Consider the following 11,514-nt stretch of genomic DNA (forward strand, 5'->3'; position numbering starts at 1 on the left):
GTATATAAAAAAGCAAAATGATTACTGATAGTATCACAACCCAGTAGGAACCACCTTTAAAAAGCAACCCCTATGTATGCCTATGTGTGTATTGTATATCTTTTTTACATAGTTGGAATCATACTGCAAACAGTTTTACAAGTAGATCCTTTTCATGGCAAAATTGCCACATTTTCTTATGGTATTAAAAGTTTTACAAAAACATTTTAAAAAGTTGCATTTGAATATGAAAAGCTGCATTTTTACTTTTCTTTCCAGGGAATATAATATCATCCAAAGTGCATGGCCTAGAACAGTTTTTGGCACATAGTAAAGACTCAATAAATATTTGTTAACTGAATGTCTGAATACACATTGGGCTTTATAGAAAGACAAACTTGGGTTCAAATCTCAGCTCTCTTATAATGTGTAACCTTTTAAAGGTTACTTATCGTCCCTATGGTTCATCTTCATCTTAATAAATTGATACTCTAGGGAATCCAACCACTTAACAAATAGATGCACTAGGGTTGTTATTCCGTAGTGTATCCATTTATAGTTTTGCATCTAAGTGTGGCATAGTGCTTCCACACGGTGGCATTTCAATAAATGGAATATCCAAGCATTTTTCCATTTGCAGCATAGCTTTCCTAATGATCACAGTTAATATTCTTCATGAAGTGGATACATATTCCTAACATGAAGGGCGTTCTCATATCATAGAGATTATGCCAAAGAACATTATGCCTACAGCTTCTTCCTATTTTTGGATATACTCCTTAGAATCAAGTACAAAGTTTAGACTCATTGAGTCAAGGGGAATGAACACATCTACGGGAAAATCAACATTTCAAAGGGGTCATACAGGAGGTAGTCTCAGCTAGTGACAGAGTGGAGCATAATTACAAGAGCCCACATTCAGCTGATGAATTTAGATTGAATTAAGAGATCGGCTTACACGTGTCAGCAAATTCTTTTTAGCAAAGTTGCTTTCTGGTGAAAACTCTTTCCCAGTTTTAAATTAATCTTCTGCCTTCCATCTTGCAGCTCCCCCACCACCTTCACCTCCCAAACTTACCATCATCACATCTGGGGTTTCTTCAATCCCTGATTAGTGAATGATACCGTCTGAGACTGGTGTGGCTGCTGGGTGTTGGTTAATCACTTCCTGTACAGTGTGTGGGCCCGTTCTCACCGCTCAGATGCCCTGGGTTTCTTTTTCGATGTGTTTATCGTATAGGTCATGGAGGCTGATTCCAGTACAGCAGAAGAAGATAAAATCCATAATGCTGCAACAGTAGATGGTGTTTCTAAGAGTGAGATGTAAGCACATAGAACTCTTCTTGGAAGCAAATGGGGTGTGTGTGTGTGTGTAAGCCTACGTGTTTATTTTATCTCAAGGTTTTTATTTTCTAGTGTATTCATTTATTCAACAACACTTCATGTTAAAAAATAAACTCATAATCTACCTTCTCATATTTGTTGTCTTCCAGAGTTATTTAACTTGGCAAATGGCACCACCATCCATTCGACTGGACAAAACTTGAGAGCCACCCTTGACACCTCCTTTCCCTTCAGCACCTCTCTACCACCACATTCAATCCATCCAGGAATAGCAGGAGATAGAAGGAACACAGGGGAGGCAGGAGAGCAAGGCTGTTGGCCTCATCCGCTACCTCCTGGCCGACTGAGGACAGATGTGTTAGATAAATCTGAGAACACAAAGAAGCACGGAGGTTCTATTCTGCAACCCAGTAAAGATGAAGAGGAGGAAGTTAATTCCCAGGTGCCTCTACTGAGCTGACGGACAGATGCCTCTCCCTGGTGGCTCCAGCACAGTCAGGCAGAGGCAAACTCTAGGGTCCCTTTACTGAGTTGCCTTTGTTTCCAGTGAAGGAGAACCCAAGAGTCCAGCAAAGGAGTTCTTGACATGACAAGGGTGAAGGATCTGAGCACCCAGAGCCACTGAATGAAGCAGCCAAGCCAAAGCCAAATGGGAATCTCATGAGAGTTGTCTGATGCCAGAGAGAGCCAAGGTCAGGGTGAGTCAGCCAGAGGGTGCTCCCAAGCTCTGACCCACCCGAGAGGGGCCAGATCATGTGTTACACTTCTTCAGAGGCCAGAGGAAGCACAGGGCACAGGCACAAAGACTCTAAATCTTCCCCGTGGCCCTCATGAGGTTGCAGAAACCACCACTACCCCTCACACGCACATCTGGACACACCAGACGAGGATAAAACAGAAGGAGGAAGAATATTATCTGAAAGATTGAATCATTTATCCAAAAGGGATTAATGTAAATATACTTTAATATTGGGTTTAATATTGATTTAAGCCTTAATTTGAACACAAAATTTCTCTTTGCTAACCAGTTGGGTGTGGGCTTCAAAGGAAGGTTGTATTAGGTGGAGGAAAAGTAAAGTATGTCTTCTCTGCATATCCAAGTTATAGTACAAAGTTAAAACTGTGCATCTGACACACAGAAATAAAGAGACCATGAAATCAATTGCCCCAAATCTTAGCAGTTTAGAAAAACCAGGCAGATAGTTGCTGCAGGGTCGGATGGGTCACATTCCTAAAGCTCCCACAGATAGGGCTGACTGCAGCTTTCACAAATGTACAAAACATAGGAGGAAATTCAAAGAGCCAACCAGATGGTGGATTCCTAACTCTTGGTCAGACCCACCCTCTAAGTGGTAGCTCAGCTAGTCTGCCCATGGTGGGCACCAGGCAACTTTCATAGAGAGGGGATATGCCCACTCATGTCCCCTCCTGGGCAATACTTACAGGCATGTCAGCAAAAACACTTGTTTAAAATAAAGAGTCCACAATATATGATGAACCATACACACGTTTCAAAACTGTGAAGCATAAATATACTTATTGCAGGGAAAAAATAGTGCACAGTGAAAGCAACCACATGGGTCTGGCATTCACTACCTGCTCCTTCCCGCTAGAACAAGCCAAAATGACTTTGACATTCTCTTCTCTGAATCCATTCTGCAATCTCTTCTTCAGTAATCCTTGTGATTCTTCCATGGATCTCCTGCATGCTGTGCTGGGTCACATGCCACCACGATCCCAGCTGGTCCACAGGGCACATCCTGTCACTGTATCAGGTCTGAAGCAGTAACTGTCAGTGAGCTCTCTCGGTCCTTCCTCCTGCAAAGTCTTCATCTTCCTAACCCTGACCATTACTGTTCTTGTTTCTAATTGCACATCAAATGTAATGTGTAGGCTGTATTTCTCCTCCAGTGAAAATCCACTTGGTCAAGTGCCTGCTGCTAGTAAATCTAGCTAGTAAGGTTAGTAAACCTCTGCTCTTCATCATGCTGAAAGAGATGGCCTTTATAGCCCTCTTTAACTGCTGATGGGAATAGGACAGCTTCTAGGCTGGCTGCCTCGGCTCCCCCATCCCCATTATTCAGAAGGTTTTACTCTAAATCTTTCCTGCACCCCACTGTTAAGTGTCCTGCCAGATGCAGCAAGGAGACTTACAATCACCCATTTGTGCACTCCATGTACTTTCCTGCTTAGTTCTGTAATTCCCTCTGCTTATGTAGATGAAACCCATTCTTACACTTGGACGCTTACCCATGTGCTTAGTGCTAGCAATTCTGAGCACTCAATATTGTCATGAGAAAATACCACAAGATTGCAACCCAACTCTCTGGACAGGCAGGCCTATCCTCCCCTCAATAGCATATGAGCTCCAGGAAAGCTAGAATCTAGAATGCTACATCCCGGTGTCTTGAACTGTGCCTGACATGTAGTAGGCACCCAATAGACATGGGTCGAACAGATGATTGAATTGATGAGCAAAAAAAACAAGAGGCATGTTGCGTCTTCTGTGCACAAAATCCCACCTGCAAAGGAACCTGTATACAAGTTTCTTTTTTTGTTAAAGGCCTCCCCTTACACCTCGCCAGCCCCACACCCTTTTTCAATACACAATTTCCTGGAAAAAAAAAATATCTGCGTGATCTTTAAGCATTGCCCTTGTGCAGCCACCTTCTTTGCCAAAGGCAGGAAAAACTCGTCTATCAAGTTTCCCTTCATTTGAGCAGAGGCAACTATCTACAGCTTTGGAACTATGGCTCTCTCACCAGCAGCTGAGCACTTTGATCTTCATGCCATTCCGCAAACTAAAGAGGCAGAAGCCAAACCGTAGTCTGGTCTCAGCTCTCCCAGCCTCAAGCTGCTTGAGGCAGAACCAGCCAAAGGGCCAGGCATCCGTGGATATCTGGCAGAGGGGGCGCAACCCTCTCTGGACTCCAGCAGCTCCCAGCAGTGCTCCTTCGAGGTTCTTTGTCCCCAGGGTGTCTAGTATGTGCTGCCAAGAGTTTCACTGTCTCTTTGACTATAACAAGCCTCTTAACTTAGTTAAACCTCAGTTTTCTTGTCTATAAAATTAGAATAACAATAGTATCCGCATCATAGGATCATTATAAAAAATAAACAAGACAATATACATAAAGTGCTTGGCACAAAATAAGAGCTCAATAAATGATAGCTATTATTATTACTGCTTGGTATGGTTTGTCCATGCACTTTTGTTGTAAACAAATAAACAAATGCAACCTGCAATCTGAAATAAATGGAAAAAGCTCACCTATCACTGTTAATTCATTCAACAAAGACTGTATCAGGCCCCAGATGAGACAGGGAAGGTTTGCAGAGTATCAGAGTTGAGTCTTTAAGTCCTCTGGGTCTTCACTTATTTGATCCCTGGAGTCATAAATACTCTCTGTTTGCATTTCTCTCTCAGCGCCCACAACTCAGCTGAATGCAATCTGTTTCAGGACACTTTTGCGAACTGGACACATCTTAGACTGGATCCTTTGGAAGGCAAATTCTGACATTAGCGTTTAGGAAATTTGTAAGAGAGTTCTCTAGGAATTGATACCTGTGGAAGAGAGAAGAAGAAAGCAGACTGATCAGAGGGAGAGTCCAACAAAGCAATGCAGTCCCAGCAAAGGCCTCAGAAGCCCTACAGACCTGTCCCAAATTGGAGAGAGTAGGCTGGACCTTTATACCTCCAAGCTGAATGACTCACTGGATGCAGGCTGCCTCTGGAAGGTGTGGCCCTGGGTGAGACAGTTTTATTCAGCCAAAACAATCCCTAGCCCAGAGATGGCTGTCAGCTGAGGGTGATCTTCTGGGAGTACTCCCTGTGGCTGGGAGAATGATTTCTTCATTTCCTAAAGGGGACTTGGGTGGTGCAACATAACATGTACCCTGTACTCCCTCTAAAGATATGTTGAGCCCCATCTGCTTGACTCCTGTGCTTGGCTCTCAGTTGATACATTAACATGAATGGGAAAAGGGGAGAGGAGTTTATCAGGCCCCATGGAAGGAATTTATCATGTTCCTGAACGTTCAACCTCATTAACAATCTCTTATCCAGATTGGGAGATTCTCCTCTCCAATTTCACAGCTTGAAGTCCTTTCTTCATTGCTAAGCACTCCTGGCATTGAGACTAGAAGTCAACAAACATAGGGGGATTTGCAATACACAAGGTGAATAAAAAAATGTAAACTAGGAATCATGAAATAATTTGGGTGAGGGAGTATTAAGCTTATAACCAGATTGGTCTGGGCCCAGTTTAAGACAATTTTTGATATTGTCACATATTTTGAAGTGAGAGGAAGGTAAGCAGAGTTCAGTCTCGCTTAAGAGAAAGAGGAGATGGTTCCTTGGGTGGCCAGGTAGATCCACCACTGTGATCAGTCTGGCACAGTCTACCTTAATAAAATGTGGCTGGTGGTTGTGCTGTCTGTGGCATGCTCCAACAAGACCAAACTCAAGACATATTGAGCGTAAATGCCTATTTGAACAAGTGCTAGGATCACACAGTGGATTGCAGACATGTCTTCAATTAAAGCTGCTCTCAGGAAACTACCACTGCCTTCCACCCTAAGAAGAAAATATCCAAAGATCAACCCTGAACTGAGACTTGAACTTGGATTTTAGGCTTATAACAGATTTTAATCAGGGTTTCTGAGTCTCCAGGGTATTTTTTAGATTTCTCACTATTGACCACTAAAACTTTTATGAATTTTAAGAATTATAAACAAATCCAGAAATAATTTTAGTAAGTTTGTTTATTGTAATGGAATAGGTGAAACAATTCTGAAATGAGTGTATATGTATTACAGGATTGAGAAAGGAGTGAACAACATATTGATGTTGTCAAGGTTTAGGGTTTCACTGTGGAAGAAGGGGCATGCAAATATGAATAGGAAGAAAGCAAGAAAGAATCCAGTGGGGGTGGAAATGGAGATAAACTCATGATTTCTAAAACATGTGTATGTGTGTGAATATGCATGTTTTATGTGCACAAATGTATGTAGGTATATGTATGTATGTTTATATATATGCATTTATTTTGTAGCTCTGTCTACTGAAAGCATCAAAAAGCAAAAACACACCGGTAGCAAAGAGCACACTTAGTGCCCAGATCTTGGTATCTAATACCATTCCCCAGTAAAGGGAACCAGACCCTTAGAGAAATGGCTGGTTCCAGAGTTGAGGTGGGGTAGGGGCAAGATGAACCTAGAACACCTTATTATGTCAAGAAGTAAGGACAAGAGAGGGAGAGAGACAAAGAGGGGAAAAGATTGGAACATATCACAAGGATGCAGAGTGACTCCCACCAACCAAATCCATTAAGCATAGTAATGAATTACAACTCATTGGGAAAAAAAACAAACAAACAGGAATTCATGAATCCTCCCCAATAATGAATAAATAAGTGGAGAAGAGAGAGCTCTTGCTTACAGTAAACTGCCAAGGACCAGCTAATAAATGTGGAGGAAGGGCTATAGCTAGAAAATGATCATTTTACAAACTTCATAGTAAAGATAGGCAAGGACCATCAAATGAAAGCTAAATCTAGGGGGAAATTTTGACTAGGAGCAGAATATTTTGAACTGTCTTTGTTTCCCTACAGACTATTATTAGGTTGGTGCAAAAGTAATTGAGGTTTCTGTGTTCTCACTCATAAGCGGGAGTTGGACAATGAGAACACATGGACACAGGCAGGGGAACATCACGCACCAGAGCTTGTCAGAGGGAAGGGGGAGGGGAGGGAGAGCATTAGGACAAATACCTAATGCGTGTGGGGCTTAAAACCTAGATGACAAGTTGATAGGTGCAGCAAACCACCATGGCACATGTTTACCTATGTAACAAACCTGCACGTTCTGCACATGTATCCTGGAACTTAAAGTAAAATAATAAATAAATAATTTCAAAAAAGTAAGTGTGGTTTTTGCCATTGAAAGTATGTAACAGCAAAAAACGCAATTACTTTTGCACCAGCCTAATAATTAGTTGCAAGTAAGGAAAAAAATTGCCATTATAAAGTGGAGACATTGAACAACACCTCAACTGCGTGATCGAAATCAATATCACCAAGAGGGACAGATGAACGTCATGAGCAACCAGATGTGATACCCAGAGAAGGACACATCCAGGCAGTGTTCTTGCTAGATATGAACAACCTGAATGTAATCATAAAGAAACATCAGAAATCTAAAATGAAGACCATTCTATTAACACAAACAAGAGAAGAGCTGTATTCTTTAAATATGTCAATTTCATAAAAGACAAAGAAAAGGTGTGGGTAAAGACCAAAGGTGGGCAATAACAAGTGTTAGGGAGGATGTGCAGAAATGGAATCTCTCATACACTGCTGGTGTAATTTAAAATGGTGCAGCTGGCCTGGTGCAGTGGCTCATGCCTATAATCCCAGCACTTTGGGAGGCCAAGGGGGGTGGATCACGAGGTCAGGAGTTTGAGACCAGCCTCACCAACATGGTGAAACCCTGTCTCTACTACAAATACAAAAATTAGCCTGGTGTGGTGGCAGGTGCCTGTAATCCCGGCTACTCAGGAGGCTGAGGTGGGAGAATCACTTGAACCTGAGAGGCGAAGGTTGCAGTGAGCCAAGATCATGCCACTGCACTCCGACCTGGGTGACAGAGTGAGACTCCGTCTCAAAAAAAAAAAATTTTTTAAATAAAATGGCGCAGCCATACCATTTTGCCAAATGATCTTGCAGTTCCTCAAATTGTAAACATAGAGTTACCATGTGACTCAGAAATTCTGTTCCTACACCTATACTCAAGAGAAGTGAAAATATAAATCCACACAAAAACTTGTACATGAATATTAATAGCAGCATTACTCATAAAAGCCGGAGGTGGATAATAGGCAAATGTCCATTAAATGATGACTAGATAAACAAAACATGCTGTATCCATTCGATGGGTGTGAAGTATTTGGCCATAGAAAAGAATGAAGTACTGACACATGCTACAACATGGAAGACCCTTGAAAACATGATTTTCTAATGTTCTAAGTGAAAGAAACCAGTCCCAAAGTGTCTCACATTATGTGACTCAATTTATATGCCATGCCCAAAACAGGCAAAATATAGGGACAGGAAATAGATTATTGCTTGCATAAGTCTAGGGGATAAGGGGAGTGATTATTAATGGGTAAGTGTTTGAGGTTGGAGGTGAGAAAAATATTCTAAACTTAGGTTGTGGTGATGGCTACAGATTCTGTAATACACTAAAAGCCACTGAATTGTACACATTAAATGGGTGAATCTTGTGGTATGTAACATATCTCAATCAAGATGGTTTTAAAAGTTTGTTCTTTATTTAAAATATTTGGGTAACAACAACATTTAGCAGGAAAACTTATCTCTGTAAAAAGCAATTTTTAAAAAATAAAGAAATAAAACACACACATACAGAAAATGATGGATCAGGAGGCGTGAAGACCATTTGTGACCTTGGCAAAAGCAATTTTACTGGAGAAGTATAGACAGGAAGTAGAGTGGACTGGGTCAGAGGAACGGGAAGTGAGGAAGGAGACGGATACCTTTGCGGTGTGGACTCTTTCAAGGAGCTTCCATGTGAAGGGAAGAAGAGTGATGGAATGACAGCTGGAGAGGCATGTGGAACTGGAGGTTTTCCTAATATTGGAGACTGTCCACACAGGAGTTGAGAGAAGATAATCCACACAGCAAGGTCCAAGAAAAGTTACAGGATCCAGAATCCAAGTGATACCAAGAAGCACACTTCCTCTATAGTGCCAGAAGGAAAGAAACAGGATAGATGCTGGTATAGACAAATCTGTTATTTGGCTGTGTTAAAATGAGGAAGTTCCAGTCAGCTAGCTTCTGTTTGCTTAAAATCATGAGATTTATACATTTGGAAAGGAGAGCTTTCTTATGAAGGATTGCAACCTGCAGGTTGGGAAGCAGGATCTGGCTGAGACCAAATGCAGATACTTCTAGAGAGGAATGGTGGGGCAGGAATTTCATTAATACGTATGTTATTAAATAACATACATATTTAACAGGTTATAGGAAGAGCTATGAATATTCATGAAAGAGGGTAGGTACATGTACGATAAGCAAACACACATGTAACATATGTCCCATGTGCGCTAAGGGGTGGAGACAACCTTAAGATGCAGTAAAACTAGGCTCTATATGTCAAAAGGAGAAACACAGGACACAAAGGCACTTCGTGTGCACCCTCAGTAAACTGACCAGAACCACTCGATGGTCATGGATCACGAAAGAATGCTTTGTAAGCTGGTAGCTGTCATGTCAAAATTGCAAAAAGGGAGGGGAGTCTAGCCATGGTGTCAGGTGGTTGGTTGAAGTCAGTGGAGGGATGAATCTTCCCTTATTTCTTTTCCAGGGCTGGTTTCTGTTTAACTCTTAGGAAAACAAGTCTGGTAATGGTTAGCAAGAAAGGAGGCATTGAGACACGATGGGCCTCCCTTCTTGTCATGGTTAGGAAACAGTTTTCAAAGTTTTTCTGGGGTCTGTTTGGCCAGTGGGGTGTGCTTAGAAGGTTAAGGAGCTTAGGATTTTATTTTATTCCACATTTTGGATCCACAGGATCCAGAACGTAGGGAGGGGGAGGGTAGCTTTGGGGTTTGAGGAGATTTTATATCCTGATCTTGGCAAATGTAGTGAGCTTCTCTGAGCCTGTTTCCTCCTCTGTGAAGTGAGGAATACCATGGCGTGTTCTTTTGAGGATAAAATGAGCTAACATAGGCAAACGTGGAGCAGAATGACTATCACGCAGCAGGGTCTCAACAAATGCTAGTTTATTTTTTAACTTACTTCCATACCCTTGCTCATTCTGCCACCACCCCCAAATATGTGCAAAAATAAGAGTTTCTTAAAGGCAATAACCCTATTTTGTTCATCTTCATGCTCCACGACCTATAACAATGCCTGACACATAATATCTGCTTAATAAATATTTGTTTTCTAAATTCAGATCCAATTTCTCTTCACTGACTAGCTGTTAGGTATCCATCCCAATGTTGGGAATTTTCACCAATGTCACCTCATTGTCACCTCATTGACTCCTCGCAGCTACACTGGAAGAGAGTGGTGTCATCGCAGCTTGACAGGGAAAGGAAAGAAGCCAAGAGATGTTAAGTTATCTGGACCAACAGCTCATTCCAACAGTAATGACTTTTCACTTATAGTTTATAGCTACCTCATTCTGTTTTTTATTTAGTTTTGTTGCCATTGTTTCTCCCCTCTGAGGCTGGCTTCTAAGCAAGCCTCCAGGACACTGCCTAGAGGACCCTGTATCAGCCTCAGAGGGGAGGGAGCCTGGCATTCTGCTTGCCCTTCTGCCTGCTCCCTCCCCCAGAGTCACCCTCCTTCTTCTTCCTGCCCCTCCCTGGCCAGACCTGACCATGCTTAGCACCATGGTTAGGAGATGTGAAGTCTTCTTCTTACTATTTTCAGACCCGATTGAAAATATGTAAGGCAAGAGATTAAAGGATAGTCTTAAAGACTAGTAAATTATCACTCTGAGCAAGTGGAACTCACCATCCAGTTTTGGCACGATAGCAAAAGCACGGTAGAGCTGAGGTGCCCAAATTTTACTGCAGCTAGAAAGGAGAGTAGCGAGATCAAGAAACTGAACATTTTGCTATATATATTCTGGTGCTTTTATGTTTGTTTGGTTTTTTGTTTTGTTTTGTTTTGTTTTGTTTTGTTTTTTGACAGAGTTTTGCATTTTCACCCAGGCTGGAGTGAAGTGACATGATCTCGGCTCACTGCAGCCTCCACTCCCCAGGTTCAAGAGATTCTCCTGCCTCAGCCTCCCGAGTAGCCGGGATTATAGGCACCCACCACCACATTCGGCTAATTTTTGTATTTTTAGTAGAGATGGGGTTTCACCATGTTGGCCAGGCTGGTCTCAAACTCCTGACCTCAGGTGATCCACCCACCTTGGCCTCCCAAAGTGCTGAGATTACAGGTGTAAGCCACCGCGCCTGGCCTATGTATGTTCTATGTTTTTAAAAACTTTTCAAAATTTTAATAGTGAAAAACTATAAACATACAATTATACTAGTATAATTGTATACTTTTACAATATACAAAAAAGTATATTTGTAAAATATACTTTTACAAAGACCCAATAGAGAAACTTACACTAAATCAATGTATACAACAGTTAGCAAGATATTGCCATTTC

At 41.7% G+C, this 11,514-nt stretch overlaps 1 pseudogene across 1 annotated transcript in view; it reads left to right on the plus strand.

The window, feature by feature from the left end:
- The window catches only part of LOC108535509 (lysophosphatidic acid receptor 1-like), a 5,900-nt pseudogene extending 2,550 nt beyond the window's left edge, over positions 1-3,350 (plus strand). Inside the window, exon 3 of the transcript XR_001887249.1 lies at positions 3,235-3,350. The product of XR_001887249.1 is annotated as a lysophosphatidic acid receptor 1-like (transcript). The remainder of the gene's footprint in view (positions 1-3,234) is intronic.
- Positions 3,351-11,514: the final 8,164 nt, after the last annotated feature.

The sequence above is a fragment of the Rhinopithecus bieti genome, unplaced genomic scaffold, assembly GCF_001698545.2.
Source record: "Rhinopithecus bieti isolate Rb0 unplaced genomic scaffold, ASM169854v2 scaffold_11944, whole genome shotgun sequence".
NCBI lineage: Eukaryota > Metazoa > Chordata > Mammalia > Primates > Cercopithecidae > Rhinopithecus > Rhinopithecus bieti.